This window comes from Ursus americanus, chromosome 7 (genome assembly GCF_024610735.1).
Source record: "Ursus americanus isolate L20-20 chromosome 7, mUrsAme1.1.p, whole genome shotgun sequence".
In the NCBI taxonomy this organism is placed as follows: Eukaryota; Metazoa; Chordata; class Mammalia; order Carnivora; family Ursidae; genus Ursus; species Ursus americanus.
Genome location: NC_142133.1, coordinates 78,476,677 through 78,501,494, shown reverse-complemented (window position 1 = coordinate 78,501,494; position 24,818 = coordinate 78,476,677). Strand labels below are relative to the sequence as shown.

General features: G+C 54.6%; 1 protein-coding gene across 5 annotated transcripts in view; it reads right to left on the bottom strand.

The window, feature by feature from the left end:
• Positions 1-14,727: 14,727 nt before the first annotated feature.
• Positions 14,728-24,818, bottom strand: part of NOL10 (nucleolar protein 10) — a 102,339-nt gene continuing 92,248 nt past the window's right edge. Inside the window, exons 22-23 of one of the 5 annotated variants that reach the window (XR_015725347.1) lie at positions 19,335-24,816; positions 14,728-18,199 (exon numbers count right to left, since the gene is read on the bottom strand). The gene's annotated coding sequence lies outside the window, so the exon portion shown is untranslated. Of the gene's footprint in view, positions 24,817-24,818 lie in introns of all 5 variants that reach the window. The other 4 variants (XR_015725348.1, XR_006775943.2, XR_006775941.2 and 1 more) reach the window with 4 other exon arrangements.

The window sequence follows — 24,818 nt, the reverse complement described above, 5'->3', positions numbered from 1 at the left end:
CTCCCGCTAAATCCAGGTCTCTGGGGTGGGCCCCGGGCGACGGTGTTGCTTTTCAATCCCCAGGGAATTGTGCCTGTGGAGGACGTCTCTGGAAGGACTGGGGAACAATTGGTGCCCGAGATCATTTTGAGATCCTGAGTTCAGCTGGGGACACGGGACTCTGTCTAACCAGCTCAGAAACGGCCGAGCAAGACAAGACACAGAAGCGCGTGGGGCTTTGATGAAGACAAAAGAACTGTAATATTTACACAAGAAAAAACAACCAAAAAAAAAAAAAAAAAAGAAAGAAAGAACAAAGAACAAAGCATCCTGGATGGAGCTGCTGAGTGTGCATTTGCTCCAACGGCAGCCTTGGGAGATTTCCGTTTCTGGAGCGCCTCTCCTTGCCCTGCTCTGTCGCCGTGTTTCAGCAGGAATGTTCTGGATGCAGGTTTCCTGTCTGCCCTGCTCTGGTCTGTGTGCTCAGACTGAGGCTGGGGCCCCCTTCACACACAGTGAATGAATGTCAAGTCCCAGGAGGGTCACGGCCTTTGCTGCCTGCCCAGCCCCCGTCCAGCTGGTGGGGTTCGAGCAATTCGTTACCACTGGATTCTCTTCCTGGGGTCCACAGAGTGACAACCCCCGAGCCGTGCCCTGCAGGCCACTGCCACTGTCGTGGAGAAAACCCATGGCCTCGTCGGTGGTTTACACAGCATCCAGAGCTGCCTCCCTGTCCGGGGGTCACTCCCTGCATCCCCTCCTGCCACCCCAATGTCCTCTGCTCCAGGAAGAAGTCCCCGACTTGGTCTGGAGGGGGGCTGAAGTGCTGGGTGTAGATGCCTAGGTCCCGAGGACAGCCCCGAAACACGCTCATGCCCTCTGCAGAGCCCCTCGGGGCACAGACTCCTGACTTGGTCCCCAGGGCCGTTTCCCTCCTGGGGAAAACTGTCCCTAAAGGTTAGCTTTGCAGGCTCTCAAGGGTACATTGTAACATTCCTCCTAGAAATGTGGGCATGGCCCCCTCTGGCCTCATTAACCCTTTCCCACCTGCCATGTGAAGACTCGGTTTCTGCTCCCCCAAAACAGAAACCGTGCCCCCTCGACCATGGGGTGCAATAACATCGTGCTGTGAAAGCATCCTCCGATGGTAGGGATGGTGGCGGGGGGTGGACGTTGGGGAGGCCACCAGCTTCCTTTCTCAAACGTTCCCAATGAGGTGGACACCGGCCAGTGTCTGGGGCCACACGAGGCTCCTCTCTCACCTCTGACTCCGGGTTTTGGCCCCAACAGACCTCAGTTCAACTCTGAGCCCTGGGCTCTGACCTGCCGGGAGGCTCCAGGAGACACATTTCATGCCCTAAGCTGCTGAAGCCGAAAGGAAAGCTGGCCTGGGGACTAAGAAGGATAACCAGGATGGGAGGCCCAGAAAAGAGAAGGGCCTGGCAGGAAGGCCACAGATTCGGGCACGGGTCACGGTCCCCTGGGGGCCCTGCTGAGCTTCGGGGCTGTGGCTACAAACACGAGTCTGGTGTTTTGTGTCCTTCAGGCCCTCCCTCCAGAGTATGTTCCAAGCTCCACTCTTCCTTCACAGCTGCCCTGGACCCTGACGGCCCTGCTTGCTTGTCTGGCCTCTGGGGCCTGTGGCAGGAGCTCCGAATGGGCCTCAGGTCCCTCAGTCTGCGACTCGGGCAACTGGGCAGCATTCAGGCCTGCCGCGTCTGGTGTCAGCTCAGGCCTGCTCTTGCAAGGAGACGGTCAGAAAGAACTTGCTCACGCCAAGGCTGGGGCGATGGGGCTGACCAGCAGCCCTCAGGAAAAGAAGGCGACGCTTAGTTCACAGTCTGCCCCATGAACAGCCCAGCCTCCTCCCCCAGAGGCTGCAGAACAAGCCCTGGGCCCAACAGTGATTCTCGGCCTTCCCTCGGGCAGCAGTGCGAGCTGAGGACCAGGTTGAGAGGGCAGAGGCCCCAGCTCACAGCCGGAGATGCTGATCCAGGAGGTCTGGGGGCGGGGGTAGCGGGGAATCTGCATTTGGCCAGCCCTGCACGGGTTCAGAGGACAGCGGCTCATCTCTGACCACAGGCTGCGACCCCGGGCAAGGGACTAAGCCCGGAGCGATGCAAGCCGCTGCTGTCACCATTTTGCAGTGTGTCCTCATTTCTGAACCAGGGCCCCACATTTTTCTTCCGTACTAGTGGTGGATGATAGAAAATACATAGATTGATCTCTGGCCCTGGTTTCTTGGAACAGAGCTCCTAAAACCTTTGTAATGTCTTAAGTGATAAGAGCATTAGAAACATCCTTTGTTCAAATAGTTGGTCTTTGACCGCAGTCTGACACAGAGCTCCTAAATCCCTTGGGATTTCCTGGGTGACAGCGATGTCTCTGTTCCAAGGTGCGTCTGGGCCGGCTACTGGATGGGACCGGTCACCAGAAGACCAGGCCGCGATTAGACGGTTGGAATTTCCAGCCTCACCATCCGTTCTCCAGGGGAGAGGCTGGGGTGGAGTTAACAATCAATCGTGCCTATGTCACAAAGACTCCCTAAAGATCCTGCAAGTGCGGGGTTCACGGACCTTCCAGGCTGGTGGCACGTGGAGGTGCTGGGGTGGGGCCGCCATGCACGGAGGGAAGCCTCTTCCCACGTGCCTCACCTTACCCATCTCTTCCAGATTGGATGCTCACCCGTAGCCTATGTCGTATCCTCTTAGAAGGAGCCCGTCAACAGTAAATAAACTGTTTTCGTGAGTTCCGAGAGCCGCTCTAGCAAATTAATCAAAGGAGGTTGCGGACACCTGCGATTTGCCGCCAGGAGGCCGGAAACACAGGTGCCAGTGTGGACTTGCCATTGGCAGCGGAAGGTGGGGGGCACAGTCTTGTGGGCCTGAGCCGCTAACCCGTGGGACTCGATGCTCTCTCCAGGCGGGTGGTGTCAGAGTCGAGTTCAATGCTGGGACATCCAGCTGGTGTCGAGGAATCGCCCAATCCGGGGGAGAAACCCCCCGCCTCTGGTGTCAGAACTGTCGAGTGTGGCAGCGGTGTGCAAGCGGACGAGACACAGGAGGAACCGGGGGGCTTTCCTGAATTATTAAGTATGTTTTTGCAAATTCCACAGCTGGGCCCAGCCAGCGTGGCCAGGGGCCTGGGCAAGCCTGCAACCTGCCACGGGACTGGGCCTGTTCCCTCGGAAATCATGGGAGGCTCACGGAGAAGGAAGTGATGGTCAAATATCTGGAGGACTGGCAGAGAAAAGACGGCTCTAGGGCAACCCTGAGCGGGGCACGGAGGCTGGTGGCTGGTTGCAAGCAGGGAGGAGGCTATGGAACATCGGAGCCGCTGCGCGCTGCAAGGAGCTTTGCCCGCTCCCTTCCGGGGGTGCGCTCCGGGCTGCAGACACCTGGCTGAGATGCAGGGGCGCAGATTTGCCACCTGGAACATCCTTCCTGGCACCCAGAGCCTCTGTCGAAGGACCTGAGCTGTGTCTGGTGGGCGCACTGAGGGACCGCCATGGGGCACTGGGGGGAGTGGTGACTTGCCAGTGTCCTGAGCGTACAGCGGCCCCTGCCCGGGTTCAGACACAGAGAAAGCCTGATCACTGGACTCTTGGTCGTCACAAGTGTCATGTGGCACACGGGATCTTCCCCAGGTGGGAGAGCGGCCCCCGAAGCAGGTGCTGGCTGGGCCAGCGTCCCATATTTGGCACGGCTGCACCTGGGGACTCAGATAGAGAGGCGCCTGCTGTCCGACTCCTCCTCGGCTGTTAAAGGCCAAGGCCGGCCGGCTCTGCCCACCTCCCGGTGCTGCCCCGGCGAGGCCTTGTTAACAAATCCCCGACGGCTGGCTGCTCCGTGCCGCTGCTGTTCGCTTAGCTTCGTCTCCCCCCCCCAGCCCAGAAAAAAAAAAGAAAAGGGCCTTCCCTATCTCGGCCTTTGCAGACACACCAACAATGGAGCCTGCTTGTTTGGAAATTCCTTGCCCTGGAACCTAATATTCTTCCGGCTTTTAGCTTTGATCTTGCGCCTGGAAAACCTTTCTTTCTGAGCCTGGAGACAGTGTTGCAGTTCAGGCGGGGTCCTGGAGAAGAGGCTTCGTCTCTTCATTTCTGGATGGAGTCGGTGCTGGGTTGCCCAGAACTGTTTTAGCGCGAAAGTTCCCCCAGTCGCGCCAGACCTGTGGCCCCCGGAGCGGGGCTCGGGGATGTCAGAGTGGGTGGGTGGGTTACCCCGAGGACAGGCCTCCGAGGCCCTTCTTCCTCTCCCTCCCGGGCCTCCTGGGCCAAGCCGGCTCGGAGGCCCCAGCCCCGCAGCCAGGGCTGCGAGTCTGTTAGTAGCAAGTCAGAAATAAAATCCGTCTGGGGCTCGGCCAGGAGGAGACAAGTAAAGCAATAAACGGCACAGACAGCTCACAAATGGCTCCCTGTATACTCGGGCACTCGCTCTTCAGAAACGGTGGCCCCACAGACACGAGGGAGAGGGGCTCATTCAGAAAGTGGGGTTGAGAAAACTGGTCCTTGTTTGTGCAAAATAAGCCAGACTCCTCCACCTTACAGCACATCCTAAATAGGAGACTCCAGATGAAATAATAGCTTCATCACAAACCCGACACAGGCACACCTCATTTCACTGTGCTTCGCAGATACCGTGTTTCCTACACATTGGAGGTCTGTGTTGACCCCGCATCGAGCAAGCGTCCTGCCGCCATTTTCCCAACAGTGGCTCGCTTTGTGTCTTTGGTTTGTTGTTGCTGTTTTGTTTTTTAAAGAGTATTTATTTGCTTATTTATCTACTTATTTACTTATTTATCTGACAGAGAGTGATCAAGAGAGAGAGACAGAGAGAGAGAAAGCAGGAGCAGGGGGAGGGGCGCGAGAGAGGAAGAAACAGACTCCCCGCTGAGCAGGGAGCCCTACGTGGGGCTCGATCCTGGGACTCTGGGATCATGACCTGAGCCGCAGACGCCCAGCCAACTGAGTCACCCAGACGCCCCTCACTTTGTCTTTGCATCACATTTTGGTAATGAAATATTTGGTAAGTATTTCAAACATTTTCATCGTTACTATGGTTGCCATGGTGAGCCGTGATCTGTTACGTGGTCAGTGATTATGACTCACTGAGAGCTCATAGGGTGGCCAGTGTATTTTGGCAATAAGGTACTTTTCAATTAAGGGACGTACATTTATAGACACAGTGCTCGTGCATACTTAAGAGACGACAGTGTAGTGTAAACTGAACTTTTATATGCACTGGGAAACCAAAAATTTCATTTGACTCGCTTTATTGCAATATTCGCTTTATTGCAATAGTCTGGAACTGAACCCACACTATTTCTGAGATGTGCCTGGAGAAGGAAAATATCACAGAGAATCTGTGTCACCCAGAGATTGGAAAATGCTTCCTAAGCAGGACACCCCCATGCACACACTATGGGGAAAAAGAAAGATAAAGACTCTGCTTCACAAGCCCCACCCCTTGTGCGGACCACAGCCGTCCTCCCCACCCCCATGGCTCAGGACTCAGACACCGTCCCTCCAGCACGTCCCATCTCCAGGCCCCAGACTCCCCACATTCCCACGGCGTCCTGTGCCCCAGTGGTTGTGTTCCGCTTCCTGGGACAAGCCTCTCAGTCCTCAGGATCCTGAGTGATAGAGTGTCTCCTTCTCATGGTGATGAGGGAGTCCTGAAAATTGATGGTAGCAGATGACTCAGGATGGGGGCTGGCCACACCAGAATGACCAGCCCTGTGATTAAAGGGTTGGGGCTGAAGCCACACGCTATCAGACCCGACTTGGGGGGCAGGATGAGGAATTGGAGGTCAAGGTCCATCCCACAGCCAATGGTTCAATCAGTTGTACTTATGTAATTAAATCCCAATAGAAATGCTGGAACCCAGAGCTCGAGTGACCGTCTGTGGTGGGCAATAGTCTTCGAGTATTGTCACACTTGACTCGGAAAGAGTGCCATGACCCCCACGATGGTGGGAGCTCAGCACTCCTGGGTTCTCCCTGTGTACCTCTTCCCCTGGCCAGTTCTAATTTGGATTTTTGGCTGTAATACAGCTGTAACCATCAAGAGTAATACTTTCCTGAGTTCTGTGAGTCCTGCTAGGGAATTATCAAGACTGAGAGGGTCCGTGGGGACCTCCAAATTCGTAGCCAGCAGCTCTAAAGTGCAGGTGGTTCCAGGGACCCCTGAGCTTGTGGTTGGTGCCTGAAGTGAGGTCTGTCTTGTGGAGGGTGGCCCTTAACCTTGAGTCCGACTTGCCCCAGGGAGCTCCCCACCCTAAGGCACCACCCCACAGTTACAGCGCTCCCCCCCCCCAGCTGGCGCCCTGCTTCTCGTATCCCCTTCTCTCTGCGTCATCCTCCAATCTGCTCTCAGAGAGATCTCCCTAAACCTCAAATATTCCTGACACCTCCCTTGAGCCCGTCCTTGGCTCCTGTTACCCTGGGAGGAGAGTCGAAACTCCGTGGCCCCACACGCAAAGCCCTATGACCTGGCCTCTTGCTGACTTCTCTTCTGCCCAGCTCGACCTCAGGAAATTTCTCTCTGGGCCTCACTCCTTCTATTTTCTATTTTCCTGAATCTTATTATCCTAACATTGGTCATCTCTACCTTGACCTTCAAAACTCAGCCCGTGTATCACCTCATTCTGGAAGTTTATGTTTGACCCTTTTCCTATGACTCACGCTGATGTAAGGGGCCCCTGAGTTGCTCCCGGGCACATGTCATCACCTGTGATAGTGATACCTGATAGTGGGATTGTCTGCTTGCCTTTCTGGGTTGATGACCCAACTGTGAGCTTCTTAAAGCAACGGTATCTTCCAACTCCCTGAAACCCCAGAAGCTCCCCATACGTTTGTGGGATGAACGGGTGAATGAATCAATCAGCCTCAAGAATCCTCCCTGACTCACTTATCCCAAGAGAGTAAGATTTACAAACATGTATTTCTCAATCTGACACCGTCAGAAGGTTACTCCTGCGTGCAGAAGACGGGGAGCCCTCGCCCACATTTTGCCTGACCTTTGTCTCTTTAGCATCATGTGACATTTGCAGATCACCTGTACCCAGAACAGTCGGGATGGATCTATGGATTAAATGTCATCTGATTTTAACTAAAGTAACTGTCTTCAGATGGAGAAGCAGCTTCAAAACGGTTCAGGAAAAAAAAGGGTCCTAAAATTGAAAATAACCCTAATATATAAGCCTAAGTGAACAATGAATATGGTATTTGTCCCCAGTCCCCGGCACAAAGCTCCTAAAACCCTGGGAATCTCCTGAGTGTTTTGTATATATGCTAATGAGGTGACCCAAAGGGTGCTAGAAAGTTCCAGGGTAGGTGCTGGTCAACAGAAAGACCCTGCCATAATTAGGGGGTTTGAATTTTCAGTTCCCCCAGGGAGGGGAGAGGAGCTGGAGATTGAGTTCCATCCCCAGTGGCCAATGATTCAATCAATCAGACCTAAGTAATGAAGCCTCCATCAAACTCCTTTAATGACGGGGTTTGATGATTGCATTCATGTTCTGGGATGGGGGCACGCCCCAGTTCCTTGGGAACAGGGTTCCCATGCTCCAGACCCTTATAGACCTGGCCCCGCGCTGCCTGTTTGTACCCATTGTGATAATAAACCGAGACAGTCAGGAAGGCAGTGTCCTGGCTTCTGGGGGTCATTCCTGTGAGTTATTGGCAGGGTGGGAACCCCTGAACTTGGAGGCAGCTGGGCAGAAGTGTGGGTGCCTTGGAGACCTCACCATGGCTAAAGTCTGAAGCGGAGGTAGTTTCCCAGGGCTGAGCCTCTAACTTGGGGGTGTCTGACGCTGGCTCTAGGCGGACAGCATCCAAAGGGAATTGAATAGCTGGTCACCAGCGGGTGTCAGGGAAATGGGAAATCGGTTATTGGTGTGCAAAAGCCACGCACATTTCGTGTCCGCAGTGACGTCAGAACACACTGCACAATGGGGCACAGAGCTGACCAACACCCAGTGAAAACAATGCAGATAGAATCTGCTATGGCAGCAAATCAGCCAGTTTGGCAAACAGACCGAAGCTTTTGGGAATGCAGATGGCTATCTATGCAAATCGAGGGCCAGAAACCTTCCTCTGGGTCTCCTGGGTGCTGGCTTGTGTGACGCCTCTTCAGTTCCAGCACACTGGGAAACCCGGTGCCCGGAGCCCAAAGGACGCCTCCACCCTCTCCGTGATGTTGCTACTCCCTCCGGTTCCGTGCAAACTCTGGCACATTGGATGAAACATGTTTAGAAGCTTCTTCTGCATTCGATTTTAATAGAAAAAGCATAAGAGGCGTTACTGGCAGGCAAACACTGAAGTGGGTTAAATAATGCAATAGCAGGTGACAGCAAACACAAACACGTTTCTTCCCCGACAAATACTGCTGCCAATGCCCGCAGATCACCGGGGAAAGTCTGAGCAATCACTGAACCACTTACTCAGTGGGAAGTTTGCTGTACAATTGGGTAAAACTGCAGATCCTGTGACCGTATCTGGAAAAGATGATGTGTCAATACGTGAAATGCACAAAGAATTTTCTTTCTTTCTTTTTTTTTTTATGAGCCACGAAAGGAAGGTATTTTCTCAACTGTAAATGACCTCTTTCAAACAAGCTACGAGAGCTGCATTTTTACTTGGAATTTTTTTCAAAAAAGTTATTCCGGATCAGGTTACAAGATAGTGAAGCAGGGGATTCATTCCTTCCGTTGTTGAGGAAGGCAAAGAAACTGATGCCAAAACGTGCATGGGAGTATCAGTGGTTACTTTTATAAAAACAAAACCTTGGGGCGCCTGGGGAGGCTCAGTTGGTGGGGCGTCTGCCTTTGGCTCGGGTCACATGATCCCGGGGTCCTGGGATCGAGTCCTGCATTGGAGTTGGGCTCCCTGCTCAGTGGGGAGTCTGCTTCTCCCTCTACCCCTCCACCCTGCTTGTGCGCGCGCTCTCTCTCTCTCTCTCATGCCCTCTCTCAAATGGATAAATGATCTTTAAAAAAAATACCTTTAAACATAGTAGAATCTTTTCCATTTTTTGCGATGACAGAATGAAAAGAAAATCCTTTGTGCAGCAAAGATCTAAACGTGATCTTGCGACGGAACAGTTAAAAGGCCCATCAAGTTGAAGACAAACAAAAATCAAGCGTCCCAGCTTAGTGACCCTTTCTCTGATTCACATGACGATCGCCTGGCAGGCGCCTCAGACACGGCCACACGGGCGTGGGCACGCACACCATCTGTCCCTTCGGAGCGGAAGTGGCATTCTGATAATGCCAAGAAATCGCTTTATCTTGTACAGTTGAGAATTTTGGAGAATATGTTTGGAAATGTTACTGTTGTTTGATATTTTTTGGCGGAGGGGCCCCTGGCAATGTGTCAACTCAAGAGCTTTCATATCTGCGCACTCTAGAATCCCGGGCACGTAATTCTCCAGCCGGTTTACAGACCGTCCCCCTGAGATGCGGTGAACTCTGAACACATTTATTAAAACTATAAAACCTTCTGGTTAGTTTGTACAAACAACAGATGACAACGGCCCAGGTGGGAAGCTATTAGCCAGATTTTCACAACAACAAAAATATCTGCGTAATCGGTGGATTTAAAAGAGAAACATGATCTAGCCTGAGTGAACAATGAGGCTCTGTATTCATTCATCGATTTGTTTTTTTGTTATTATTTCTTTCTCTCGCCGCTCAGTGAAGAAATAATGTGTTCAGGGCTCATCCGCGCTGGGCATGGGTCAGAAGTGAGCCTTCCAAGTTGAGATCCCTCCAGACCCCAGCATGACCTTTGCTGTCCCAGCCAGGCTAAGGTATCGTCTCCCAGTGACGCCCAGCACATGCCTGTCTGACCCTTTCTTTGGGCATGCCATTTCTCCCTTCTGGAAAGTTCTTCCTTTGTTCTTACCTACTCCTGCCCTGCTCATGCCTTGGAGCTCAGCGCAAACCAAACTTGCTTCGGGAAGCGCTCCCCGATGACACCTTTAGCCCAGGCAAGAGCTGTCTGTCTCCTGGGGCCCCACGGCGCTCCTGATCTGACCCAGCACACCAGGCATTGTCCTCTGTGTGCACCTTGCTTCTCAGCCACATGGCCAGCTCTTGAAGGAACACTTGACGTTATGTTTCCCTGGTACCTCGGACGACCTCCACACCAGGCCATGCACACAGCGGGTGCCTGATAAGCCAATGAAAACGTGTGAGCCATAGTATAATTTGTGCTAAGTGTCCCCTGCACATTCCCACCAGCCCAGTCTGGGGAGTCACAGCTCAGCTCTGAAGACCAAGAGGCACCAGTTCCACCGGCCCACTCCTTGGCTGTGGGAACCTTGGTCAGATTCAGTTTCTTCATCTATGAAACAGGCAGACACTATGGGCCCACCAGGGTCAGCGTGAGCCACAGCTGGACACCACGAGTAGCATCTTACACAGGATCTATTATTCCTAAGGTGTGAAGAACACACTGGGGGAGGTACCCAGATGCCGTCCCATGGCCAAGGGTGTGCTTCCCTTACTCACCCTAACTTTGGGTTCTTGCCACGAAGCCAACCCCCCAACCTATGCGGCTTTAGCCTTTTCTTACGGGAGCACAACTTGGTGGCTGCAAGAATGAACTGAGTGCGAGTCCTTTCACCGGCAGACACGCATGTAACTCTTCCCCAGCTCCCTGACCCTTGTGACTACCTGACAGCAACCCCACCAAACCACATGCCCACCACGGCCGCCAGTCTCTGATTACAAAGAAGTAAAGAATTGGAAATGAGACTGAGTGTGGGACTGGGCTCCCCAGTCACGGGGTGACAAGGGAGCGTGCCGGCACCTGGGACCCGCCTGGCGCCCCAAGGACAGGGGTGTCGGATGCCTTTAGGTCAGAACCCACGGCCGCCTGCTTCCATTCTGACGTTCCCCCAAGAGCCGCGTCCTCAGGGGCCCGTGACCCCGTGTCTGGCTGACCCCACAGTTGGAAACGAGTCCCATTCCTAGAGATGGCTGCGAATAGGCATTCCTGGGTTTTTACCTTTCCTTGCTTTTTAAAGAATCGATTTTACGTGTTTCCTTTTGAATGACAGGAGTAGCCAAACAGGCTTTGAAAACAGAAAAACTATCAGATGTGTACAAAGGAAGATAAAAAGTATCCCCCACCACCCCTGGCCAGGAAGAAATTGCTGCTGTCAGGACAGAAGGGCCACAGCTTGTCCACCCAGGGGAGCTACCCCCCACCTCCGACACTCTGTCCCCTTCCATTCCTACCAGCGCACAGCTCCCCAGCGAGGGCGGTTTGGGGCTGCTGCGGCTCCCCAGCTCCGGGGGCCTGCTGTGCTTGTGGCCCCAGGACACACCGGAAGGCCTGCCCCACCGCCAGGGGCTGCCCTGTGCCAGGCCGTTGACCCCAGCCCTTCCTTCCTGGAGGCTTCTCCTGCCCCGGCCTCGGGCCTGCACACGGGCTCCGTCAGAGGCTTCATTCAGCAGCCACTGGGGGGAACTTCCCATCTGGAAAGATAGGATCTAAGAAGTGAGGTCAGCCAGACCTGTCATCGGCCTCACTTGGGTCCAAAGTGAGCTTGGCCCCCTCACAAAGGGCCTGTCTGCAGCCTAAAAGAAGTCATTTTTAGAACGAAAGAGGGAAGTGTCATCGGACAGAGCAGGAAGTTGCTGCCTAGATTGTGTTACTCCCTGGCTAATGGGCGTTTAAAAGGTGGATCAAATCAAATCAAATCAAAAGTTACTATGTGCCAGATGCTGAAAAGAATACAAAGAAATGTAAAACACAGTCCCTCCCTCCAAGGAAACTGGAAGTTGTGGATATTGCCATCAGTTGAATGTATCACTCATTCCATCTGGCAAAGTGAGGCAGAAGGGTCCAAAGCTGCATCATCCAATGTTCCGGAAGGTCAGACCATACAGGAGCTCCTCCCAGCTTTCAGAAACTCATCCCTCCGGTGTATCCTTTGTCCTCACAGCCCAAAATGGCTGCTGAAATCTGGCCGCTGTGCTGGAATCCCAACCATTCGGGAGGAGGCAGGAGATCGGAGAGGACGCCCCCTCCTTAAGAAACACTAACTCCCAGAAACGGTACTTATCATTTCTGTCCTATCCCCTGGTCCAGAACTTACTGACATGGTCGTACCTCCCCAGGGAGACTGGGAAGGATAGTCTTTATTCCTGGGGGTCCTGTTGGAAGAAAGGGAGAAGAGGTGTTGGGGATATCATATTGTACAATCCCAAAGCCCAAAGGAAACAGTGGTGTCTTGGAGAGCAGTGGCATCAGGAAGAAGCTGGGCTCACAGGTCCTTCCAGGGCATATATGATGCAGCCCATGGGGCCTGGGTGCTCCAGTCAGTTATAAGGATTCTTAGAATCATCAGTTGAAAGGCCCTGGAGGACCACTTGTTCCCGTACCTTCGGCCCCCGTAATGATGAACATAGCTTTGTATCATGCAGTTGCCCCTCTTCTGTTTGAACCGACCCCTCGACTGGCAGTCATCACCTGCTAAGGCAGTTTGCATTTCTTTGATTCACCTGGTTCTTCTTTTGGACTTAAACCTTCTGGAAATTTCTATGAAGTAATAATTAATGCAGCAACCCGATGGGGTGCAGGTTCTGTGCCGGTGTGAGGGGCACAGGGGACCACTCTGACGGGGCCCCCAATGTGTGCAGAGTGGTGCTGGACCCGGAGGCTGCGGAAGTGTGCCCAGCAGGTGAGCAGGGTGGTTGCCCTGAGAGGTGAGAGCCCCCCACCCCTGGCAGTAAAACCCTTTCCCAGCTCCAAAAGGAGCTGAGTGAAAGCCCCACATGGCAGCTCTGTTGTGAGGGCAGTGGGGGGCACCCCCAGTGTGGGTCCCCAGGCCCCCACATTACTATAGGCAGTGGGGAGCCCTCAGGCCCCCCTGAAATGACACTGCCCTGTTCTGTGAGGAACAACAGCTCTGCGGGCCATCGGGACAAAAAGGTTCAGGTGGGTCAGATGCCATTCCCCAGGCATTCAGGGGCTGTGGCAGGTGGGCCACGTTCCCCAAGGCCTGGCCACACCTCCAGGGTCAGGCGGCCTGGCCTGCGTGCACCCTCTGGCTTTTTCCATATTTCCCCCTGAGTGTTCATTCAAACAATGAAGAGGAAATACTCCCAACCCCAGCTGTCCAGGATACACGTGTCTGCAGCCTTTTTCCAGAGTGGGAGCGGCTGCTCTGAGGCTGCTGGTCACGGGAAGGAAGCCCATCCCGCATGACCAGGAAGTAATAATGTGGCATCACTGATTTCACGGCCCCTTTATTCTTCAGGCCATGAAAGGGAGGCATTGCTCGCATCCTTCCTCAAACATGGATTTGCGGCAGTCCCCGGGGGCTGCCACTGGGCTCCATCCATTGGCAAACAAGATCCAGCAGAGGTCGGCACGCTGGGTCATGCGAGGCTCGGCGGCGCTGGCTTCCTTTTGAACGCACGCATGCCCTTGCTCACAGCCCGGCTTGGAGGTGTTCAGGCTCCCTCTTGCCCGGGGCCCCTTTATTCTGACCTGATTCATAAGGCAGGCCTCAGCCATGTGGGATCTTTCCTCCCACTACCCCTGGGCGCCACGGGACAGATCACAAGAGCCGCAGGAACCCGCTTGCATCATCGTTGAGCCCCCTGGGCCCAGGGGGGAAGAGCGAGAAGAGGAAGAACAGTGGCTCCAGTTGGGGCTGCCCGCCATGTTGGTTTGCTAAGGCTGCCAGAACACAGCACCGCACGCTGAGAGGCTTGAACAACAGACATTCATCATCATAGGGATGGAGGCCGGGAGTCCAAGATCATGGTGTCGATGGTGTTGGTGCCTGCCAAGATTGATGGGGGGAACTGTTCCCAGCCTCTCCCCCCGCTGCTGGTGGTTTGCTGGCAATGCTTGGTGGTCCTCAGCTTGTAGAAGCATCACAGGGACGTCTGCCTTCATCCTCACACAGCGCTCTCCCCACGCACGCGTCTGGGTCCAAATCTCCCCATTTTATGGTCACTGGGGCCCACCCTCATGACTTCATTTTAACTCGATCATCTGAATGACCATATTTCCAAATAAGGTCACACTTACAGGTACGGGAGGTTAGGACTTCAACATGTGCATTTTAGGGAACACACTCAACCCATAACAGAAGATGACCTACAGGTTCCCAGTCACATGTGAATTTCAGTGAGTCCCATGCAGAAGTTGGGATATACTTAAACTAAAAAATTATTTGTTGTTGATCTGAAATTCAGATTTCACTAAGCAATCTGTACTTTTCTTCCTCTCTCTCCCTGTCTCTTTCTTTTTTCAACTGGCAACCCTCATTAAGCAAACCGCCCCTATGAAAATTCAGATATTCTCAACAGAAAAGTGGACTGATTCTTTTCTTTATGGAAAGATTAATCCTAGGACGCCTTTAAATAGCGAATGCCTCTGGAGACATTAGGAGGTCTGAATAAGGAACAGTCTCTGTGCAGACCAGGCAGAAACCCCGTGTCCGTTCCACATCTAAGGCTGGGACAGGGAGGTCAGCGTGGGGAGAAGAATGGAGGCTGGAATCCTGCTGGATTTGCACTCCTGGGTGTTTGAGCGTGTCAGGGACAAGCTGGAAGGGGGTGTGTGTGTGACGAGAGACCCACGCTCAAGCCCCAGTCCCATCTCTGGCCAGCCGGTCACCTGCCCTCTGAGCCTCGGACTGCTCATGAGCCTTCCATGTGTCTTGCTGCCCCCCACCAACTCTGTGGTGGCTCCCTGCCCCCCCCCCCACAGGCCCACCACATGGCACAGGGCGACGGCTTCCTCCTGAGCCTGGGACAGCTGGGACATCTGTGTTCTCCAGTTAGAGCAAGAGGGAGAACAAACCTGCCCAACCGGGCAGCAAGGGGATGGAGAGACCAAAGGGACGCAGAGGCAGGTGAGATGAGGGATGTTTGGGGGGCAGGTGCTGAAGGAGTCCCCAAGTCTAGCCCATACGTGGGTCCCCTCGGGGAAGTACACACGTCCTTCCTTCAGGTGAGAGGCCGAGAACCTCAGCCCCTCTGACGTGAGGCTGGAGGCCGGAGCCTCCGTTCAGTGGAACATGCCCGAAGAACCCCGGCCTGCACCTGGGGGCCCACCTGGGGCTTCCCCACACATCCAGCTCCTCATGGTCATCGAGAGGCACCGGTGCGGCCACGTCTGCTGCTGCTCTGAGATTTCTCTACTGAGATGATTGGAGGGAAAGTGGAGACCACCAGTATTCTGGAAATCCAGATTTTTCTCTTGTGGTCAACAGCCCACCAGGGATGATGGCAGGACAGTTGTTCAAACAGTTGGTATCAGATGTGGTTAGAACACACCCCGAAGTTCTTTTATGCCGAGGAGCTGAGCTCCACCGCAGCTGTGATATGAAATTAAGGTGTTGATCTAAGGGGCATTACACAACGTGACTCACCAGCAATTCGATGAGGGGCAGTTAGCGGGACCCGGCAGAAGTTTGGGGGAACAGGGTCCTGGCACCTTTGCCTGGTGGCTCAGGGCTGGCCCAGTGCCGTCCTGCTAACATGGCAGGGCTGAGCACAGCGGCGGAGCCAGCATTCACTCCTGGCAGCCACAGAGGCCCCATCACACCTGCAAGCTGTGTTAAGCACTGCGTTTGAGTCCAGGAGCAGGGCCCATCACTCTTGACTTGCATCCTTCCTCCGACGTGCTACTCACTACCTCTCACTTGCCAGTTCCCATGGAGTCTAAGGGGTTTAAATCCAAGCAGTGACAAGGAAGGCATGAATCCTTAGAGCCTGGCTGTGGGTGGCAAGCACCCATTAGATGAGGAACGGGCCGTTTGCACAATTTGAGGAATCTGACAAATAAATTGGGTGTGACTCTGATGGCTAAGTCTACCCTGTCCTTCCAATGCATCACACCTTGTGTAATAATACCGGCGTGGGTTTTACTCTTTTACATAACTATTATTTAATATCCATGCTCATTGCTTCCCTGGATGACGAAACTGCACCCAGAGATCCATCAAGCAGACTAAATCCGTACCCCCAGAGCTGGTTGGCATTGAGGAGCACGCAGGGAGCAGGGGGTGCAGGGAGGGGCTGATCAGGCTGAGCCTACGGGGAAGGACTGGGGGTGTTCGTGAGCGGGGAGCCTGATGCATGAGTGCGCCGACAGAGCGATGCAGGGACAGACTGTCCTCGGGCAGGGGGTCCGGAGCTGCCCTCGATTCACTTTAAAGGAGCTGAAAGCAGGGACTCAAGCACATACTTGTACACCCGTGTTCACAGCGGCATTGCCCACAGTAGTCAAAATATGGAAGCAACCTGAGTGTCCATCAAGGGATGAATGGATAAGCAAAATGTGTCTATGCAGGCAGTGGGACATTATTCAGCCATTGAGATGAAATCTGGGTACATGTTACCACCGTACAGGTAAACCTTGAAAACATCACGGTAAGTGCAGTAAGCCAGACACAGAAGGACAAAGATTGTAGGATTCCCCTTACAGGAGGTAGCTAGAATTGTCAGCGTCAGAGGGATGGAAAGTAGAATCGAGTTTTGCGGGGCTGATGGGAGGGGAGATGGGGCGCGAGTTCTTCACAGGCACAGAGTTTCTGTTTGGGGGATGAAGTGGGTGATGGTGAGGGCAGCACGGCCACGTGAACACACTGAATCCCACTGTGCTGTGTGCTCAGAAATAGCAGAGGAAGTCTCACCCATGAAACACACAGGCTGCTTGTACTTGTATTAAGAATGGTATTCCCAGCTCAGCAAACGCTCCCATGAGCAGAGCGAGGCTTGCCCAGCGCTGGCCGGAGCCCGGGCCCGGGAAAGGGCCATGTTACAACAGAGCGGGAGGCTGGTCCTGGGCCCCAGTGGGCCGCTCGCTCCTTCAGGAGCCGGCCTTGTGAGCAGACGGTGCCAGCGTGGAGGACGGGGAGGGAAATTCAAGTTGACTCATCTGCCGGATATGTGGATCCGGACAGGACCTCCAAACTTGGCAAGCTCGAAGGAAATGATTTTAATTTTTTTTTTTTAGACTTTCATGTAACCTAGACACTCAGCTGGGACTCTGTTTCCTATTTCAAGCCTTTTTCAAACACTTGTGTTTGCCGAGACCTTCATAAACACACGTCCAGGGGAAGGAACCAGAAGGAATGGGGTTCTCCCGGCCTGCCGCTCAATTCCCTGGGCTCGCAACACTGCTCAGGTGTTTGACAGGAAGGCAGTTGTGCGGACGCCCTCGGGGCAGGAAGCGGTGGGGTGCAGAAGCTGCTTTCTGGATCTGACCTCCAGGCATTGAAAAATAGTAAACTGGATGTGGATCAAGGAGGCTTGCGAGCATCTGGGCCTCCCTCAAGACTCCAAGCACGTTGAATGGAAGACAGTCGGGGGATCCTACCTGCACTCCCTCTGGCTTTGTGCTTTGATGCAGCCCTTCCAGCAAGATCTAGAAACAAATGTGTGGCTCATTCACGTACTCGTGCGCCCAGTGGGCATCTGCGGAGCCCTCCCGCAAGGCTGGTAGTGGAGGCTCAGAACCAGGGCAGGGAGGCCCGGCCTCCCCCCTCTGAATGATCATGAATTGTCCCCTCCTTTTGGCGTATTTGCGGGGCTAAGGACCCTGCTTACCTGACCAGGGCTGACAGGCAGGGATGAGGACAGGGGTCCAGACGGAGCCCCTCACTGCTCTCTCCTGAAATATCAGCCTCGCTCCTCTGTCCACACGTGCTGGGAGGTCAGCTGCCGGGGAGGCCGCCCTGCAGGGTCCGGGAGCTCACGCTCTGCTGCTTCCAGCCTGAGGACGGAGGATGCCCACACAGGGCCTTGGCCTTCCTCTGCCTCGACGAGCCACTTACTGTTTTGCCTTATCTCTTTTTGGTTTTGTGTTCTTTTGACTAAATTCTTAAAACATAGACTTAATTTTTTCAAACAGTTTTAGATTAACAGAAAAACTGAGACTATAGTAGAGGGCATCCCCATCTCCCCAGCACCCAGTTTCCAGTCATTACCATCTTAGGTTAGTTTGGAACATGTGGTATGATTCCTGAACCAATGTGGATACGTCGATATCAAGTCCATACTTGCTCAGATTTCCTTGGTTTTACCCGCCATCCTTTTCGGGTCCCAGGATCCCACTTAGGATACACGTAACTTTCAGTCTTCTGGTCTCCCTGGTGTGGACTGTGGTCCTACCTCGTTAGACCGGGCCCCCTCACAGTGCCCGGGGTAGCGCCTCGCCCCCCGAGGGCTCGAGTGTCAGCAGCTGATGAAGGATGAAGGGAAGGAGCTGAGCATGAACTCGCCCTCTCCCAGCAAATGTCACAACACCAATAAACTCTGTGAGGTCCGGTGATGCAACACCGTTGTCTCTGGAGAGACAGGGCTGGGGAGGGGGGTGGTGGGAGGGCCGTGGATTCCGCTTTCCTGGTTACATTGCTGTGATGTTTTAAGCAAGTCTTTTTAAATGATCTGCATGTCTTTCTTTTCCAACTGGAAACAATAAAATAAGCTCCAGCTGTGGGGCGGGGCCAGCGGGTCTTGCATCCTCAGCATCTCCCCCCCCCCCCGCCCCCACAGGAAGAGGCTGCTGCCCACCTAAGATGACCAGCGTAGGAGACGGGCCCAGAGCATGGGTTTCCTGGCTCCTTCCTGTCCTCACCCACACAAGGAATCAGAAAAGGCAAGGGCTTCAAAGCCTTTGGTATAAATGCAATCCAACACACGCGCGAACCACCCGTTTCCTCTTAAAGCATTTTGGGCCCCCAGCCCCCGCCTCGGAAAAGAACTGAGGCTGGATTAGCATCCCTTCTCTGGAGGTGAGGTGATCGGGGAAGCAGGCGGGTTAAACTGACCAAGTCATTCTTGGGCTCAAGAAGCTGCCCAGAGCCTCCACTCCAGGATGGAGGCCCAGCCCCTTGGGGCACCTGGGGCTCACAGGAAGCCCCCTGTCGCTTCCCTGGGCTGGGCCTGGAGTCTGGACGTTTAGGACCACCCTACCCTGTCATTGCCCTGCCCTGCCAGGCCTTTCCAGGCGGAGCTGGAGGGAGGAGCCTGGTCTTACTGTCTCTTACACATCCCACCCCCTCCCCACCCCATCCACTGTCCAGAGGGCAAAGAGCACACAGGGGCGCTCAGGGAAAGGCTTCCTTGTCGAGTCCGAAAAACAATCTGATTGAAGAATATTTTCAAGCATGATTGACATAACTTTCTGGAGGCCCAAGTCCTCTTTAGAGATCATGTCCTAATGAAGGAAGCTGGGAATGTGGTCAGGTGAACGAAGTCAAGGTCTCCAGGCCTGAGCGCCCCAGAGAGCTGAGGGCGGCCGTTTGGGGCCTTCCTCTGAGCCGTCCGCCCTCCCTCCACCCCCAGTCACTGCTGCCCCTCCGTCTGGCTCCTACCTTTAGATGTCATGGTGGTGACCACCTCCCAGCACCGGCACGTCTTCTGGGGGTGCCGCGACACACCGATCCTCCAGAAACATACCAGCCACACAACGTGCTGGGCCCCCCACAGTGAGATTTTGACACCGGAGATTCTGCAGCCTAGAAATGCTGGAAATATTTCATAAAAACTCCTGAGTTATAAGTCAGGTTCAGGTAGTGTGTGTCGTGATTTTTAAAATTTTTTTTAAAAAGATTTTGAGAGAGAGAGAGAGAGAGAGAGAGAGAGAGAGAGAAAGCACGAGGTAGGGGGCAGAGGGAGAAGCAAATTCCCCACTGAGCAGGGAGCCAGATGCAGGGCTCGATCCCAGGACCCTGAGATCATGACCTGAGCCGAAGGCAGACGCTTCACCGACTGAGCCACCCAGGCGCCCTGTGTTGTGATTTAAACCACAGATCTGCTTTCGAAAACAGGCAAATATTCAAAACCCAAGAGATTGGGATTCTGAAACCAAAGGGAGAAAGGATGGGGTGGAGGGAGGCATTGAAATGCTTGAATTGCATTCAAAGCTTGGGGTTTATTCTCATCCAGAAAACTGCGGGGAAATGAGAAGGGATTTTTCCACCTGGGGTCTTGGTAATATCCTAAGCGAAGGGAAGGAAGGTGCCGGCAGACCACCAGGCGGCCCGAGCCAGAAAGGAAGCATCCTCTGTTCTTGATCCAAAGAGATGACTCTGGAAAGATGGAATGTATCTGGCAGGTTGTATCAGGAGGAGGGAGGAACAATCTATTGGAGATTTTGGCTCTAACTGATGAACCAGTGGTGGTGCAAATGGGGCCAGGCAGTGGGGAAGGAACCCTGGGACTCCAAGAACCCTATTTCCACGGTTTCGGTGCCTATGGCCTGAGCGTGGAATAGGGCCTGGGACCTCATTCGGAGCAGGATCTCCCCTGGGTTGCCATCTTGTCACACAGTCAGGTGACTGTTCCGAGGGCAGAATGGCGCTCTGCAGGGCCACACCTGTGGCGAAGCTGGTCCACGCTGGGCAGGGAGGGGGTGATGCTGAACACCCACCAGGAACCGACCATATTCGAGGCACGGTTGGGTTCCTTGCACACTTACACCTCATTAAATGCCCCCACAGCCTTGTGAGGGAGAAATCATCACACCCATTTTATGGATAAAGAAATCCAAGAATTTTTAGTAATATTCCCAAGTTGGCAGCTTTGGTAAACGGCAGAACCGGTCACTGCCCCTGAGCGAGCATGTGCAGGTGGGAGGCCCGGTGCCAGGCGGCGGGGGGGGGGGGGGCCACGGTCCCTGTGGAGGAGGTTGCTATGGTTACCAGCAACCGGAAGGAACTCCATCACTTGTTTGCTAAAATGCACAAAGGGGCAGACCAGTCAGACCTTTTTGGAAGGGCACGCTTGGCAGTGACAGCTGTCCCTCGCCTTGCCCGATGTCACCTCGGTCACCAGGTCCCAGCCAGGAGCCAGAAGTGGGCAGAGGCACACTGTGTACACCCCGCAGTACCTCCCCCCACCCTTCATCTGCATCGGCTGAGAACCAACAGACACGGCTGACCTCCTGGGACCTGCTGGGGCTGCAAGTGGTTCACTTGAAGGTCAAGGGTAAAGCGGATGGATGGCCTCAGGAACGCAAGAGCTAAGGTCTAGAAAGTAGTAGTGAACACCGAAGAACAGCAGAGAGCCAGGAGGTAGGGACAGAACCCCTGGGTGGTGTAGCCCTGCAGACTCCACAGGCCGAGGGCGAGCTGGCCAGTTTTGGCCCCCAAACCAGAGTCTTTTCATCTAATTGCCCGTGGCGCCTGCCTCCGACTCTCCATGAAGTACACGCTGCGTGTTGTCCATGGGGGGCTGTGCTCGACTCCACGAAAGCCAGTGACCCCGCGTGCCAGGCCAAACCCCAAGGGGAAATAATTATTTCCCGCAGACATTTCTTACACGATTCATCAAAGATCCACCCTCCATCCCCCCTCTGCCGAGAGGGGTACCCCCTCCTAGCTGCAGAGAAGCCCACAGGCCTGGAACAGTCTACCGTTCACGAGAGCGGCCAGCCAGCCGGACCCTGCTGCCCCAGGAGCCCTCCCTCTCTGCCTCCAGATGCCCTCTCCCCTCCCCTGGCCCATCTCTCCCTCTCCTCACTCCTTGTCTTCTGCATCTCACCACCGCCTCGGGGCTTCTCATCTGCAAGAAGCCTCTGCTGGGAAAACCGGCTGTGGGTCTGTGGCTCTCAGTGGGGTGTGTCCCCTGGCCCCCCCATCCCAGCCCGGGGGCCAGGCTCCCGGGGCCGCTTCCGCAAGCTCTGGCCAATGGCTCATCAGCCGGTTCCCCGGACCCACTGGGACCCGTGTCCTTACGACAGGAAGGTCCACAGGTTGGTGTTGGCTCTGGGAAGCCATAGCCCAGCAGTGCCGCCTGGAGCTCCGGCTAACCTTAGACCCCCGTCCTTCCTCCTCCACCTCCAGCACCTTCTTCCTTAGTCTCCATTTCGAAGCCTGGTTCTCCTGAATCCATTCCTTTCTGATCATTTGTGGCATGTCCCCAAGAGCTAGCATTTTCCGGTCAGTTTAGGTCAAGTGTGGGAGTCAAGTCCTCATTGTGTGCCGGTAGTTTCAAGTTCTGCCATGTGCAGAGCCCCGCCGGGGACTCTGGACCCGCCCCCCCTCCGGCAAGCACGGGGGACGAGGCTAAGTGGGCGCACATGCCGAGCTCTAAGCCTGGCAGTTCCAGAAGCAGGAACCGGCCTGCTGGACCGCCAGTGAGGCCTTCGGGCCTTGCACACGGTTTGCTTTCCCAGGAGGGAAGAAGAACCCAGCTGACATGGAGACGGATCCTTAGAGCTGGAACGGACCCTTTGCCTCAAACCCAGACCTCCTCACTTTCCCTGTTGCGGATGAATTAGGAGCCGTGTTCTCTGCTCTCCTCCTTAATCTTCTTAGTCTCAGCTTTCCATCTGAAACTTCAGCAGTTTTTTAACATTTGCTCCCAAGCCTTCGCCGGTGCCCCGAAATACTGCCCAGGCTCTATGAAGCACTAGGCTGAATCCAGCAGCTTCCCCACACCCATTTGTCCAACGATCCATCAAACAAGGTTGGACCAAGAGCTTCCTGGGTGCTGAACTCCATGCCTGGCACAGAGTGAGGGCATGGCGAACGCCACTGTGCTGGTTAATGTCCTGTGTCAACGTGACTGGGCCCCGGGACGCCCACACATCTGGTCAAACATCATTCTGGGCGTGTCTGTGAGGGTGTCTCTGGATGAGACTAACATTTTAGTTGGAAGACTGAGTAAAGCAGATGGCCCTCCCTGATGCGGGTGGGCCTCATCCAATCAGTCAAAGACCTGAAGAGAACAAAAAGGCAGAGCAAGAGGGAACTCCTTCTGCCTGATGGCACCGCCGGGACACTGGTCTTCTCTGGCTCTTCTTGAGTCTCCAGCCTGCTGACCGCAGATCTCGGGACTTGTCAGCCTCCGTCACCACGTTAGCCAGACCCTCACAGTAAATCTCGGTATGTATCTCTTCTCTCCTCTGGGTTCTGTTCTCTGGAGAACCCCTAAGATGCTCAGCGTTACCAGTGCCAAGACTGTGTCTCCAATCCATGCAGCCAACCACCACCTAGAGCCTACAGAGTGTCAGGCGCTGTGAGTTCATTAATCCAGAATCACTCGTGAAGCGCCTGCTGTGTGCCCGGGGAGGAACGCTAATGGTGTCCGTGCTGCGGTGGACCAGACGCAGACGTCCCCAGTCGCAGTAATGGCTGGCCGTCAGTGCGAGACTCGCTCAGGAGCTAGACGGTTCTTTATTACAATAGAAACCAGCAAATTAAATTTACTTATTATTGTGAGATTTATGGCCACACCTTTTTTATGTGTTTTTCAAACAAATCCGTCGTCATGGTAACTCTCTTAAAACAAGATGCGACCTGGTTTAAAGAGCCTGAGAGCTAATTACAATAGTGCTTTGTATTTAGTTATACCTTTCTTCTGAGGGGTGTAATGGACCTCACTCATTAAGCTTCACAAACATCCTCTGAAGTCTTTAGGGGACAGATACTATTAAACCCATTTTACAGACATAGACACCAAGGCACAGACGGGTTAAGTGACTTGGCCACTGACTGGCAGCTGAGCCACGAGCAAGTCTGGGCCCGACCCAGGCCTCCCCTGGTTTCCTTCTGCTGTCTCTACTCACCAGACTCCATGCTGAGGTTTGAAAGCCCTTCTTCATGAAAGACTGTTTCCCATAGCGTGGTCTGCTGCCATCCATGTGCAGAGGAGGCCCCAGCGGGGAGGCTGCAGGGCTGAGGGAGGGAGGGGAGCAGGGGAGAGGGGAGGCGGGCTGCCAGAAGGCAGGAGCGCAGGAGGTGCTGAGCTAGGGCCGGGCCCTGGTGGCCACGCACTCGGTCCCATGTTCGCAGGGGTGGAGCGGCCGCAGGGGCATGAGCGGGCACTCAGTCACAAGAGTCTGCTCTTCCGTGCGGCCGCCTGGGGCCTCTGCTGTGGCTCAGTGGTCTCAGAGCACGGCCCAGAGCAATGGCGTCTGCCATGTTCCAAATCCGCAGAATCAGAAACTGTTTCACAAGCCCTCCGGCCTCCAGGGGCTTCTCTGGGATCTCTGCCTGGATTTTCCTGCCCGAGATGTCCTCTCCAAGATTGTCCTTCCCCAATCTCACTTCTCCATGGGCCTGTCCTGACACGGCCTCGCTAACGCAGCTGCAGGCCCCCTCCCGGCCCTGGTTGTGCACCCCACCTTCAGGAAGCTCGGCAGGCACCGCCGTCTCCCCACGGCCAGCCACGTGGGTTCCAGAGTAGGGCCCTCTGCTTGGTCCCTGCCACGGAGTGGTCAACCAACAGCCACACAAACCTCGATTTGTGACCCAAGAGGAGGGCTGAGGAGGAGGAACACGTATTTGGGTGGGTGGGACATGGAGCCCAGGAGTCAGGTCTTGGGCACGTTGAGCCTGAGGTCTCAGTGGCCCACACAGACGAGGACGCCAGTTGTTTGGTGCCTCGGCAACACCCAGGACAGGTGATCCAGAGGAGCTGATCTCGAGGGGGAATGAAGGGGTCAACGAAGAAATCCTGGAGCACGTCAGCACCTGGGTGGGTGGTGAGGCTGAGGAGTGGGCAGCGAGACCAAGGAGGCCAAGGGCCTGACAGTGTCCAACGTGACAAAGGAGTCAAGCAGGGTTAGAGAAGCCTGTTCTTAGATCTGGTAAAATTGGGAGATGCACTTCCGGCCTAAGAGCTACGGTCCTCAGTCCTCAAGTGGAGGCTGGAAGGTGGGCTCCAGCAGGAAGGACAGACTGTGGGGGGGGTGCAGATAAGGCAGGGGGCCACGAGGAGGGTGGAGACACTCAACCTGCAGAGTAGAACCGTGGGAGGCAGAACCAGCACGGGTGGGAGGAAGAACGAAACGGAGCAGGTGCGGAGGAAGATTTCGACTCCCCAGTTTTGAACTCACATCTGGAGCATCT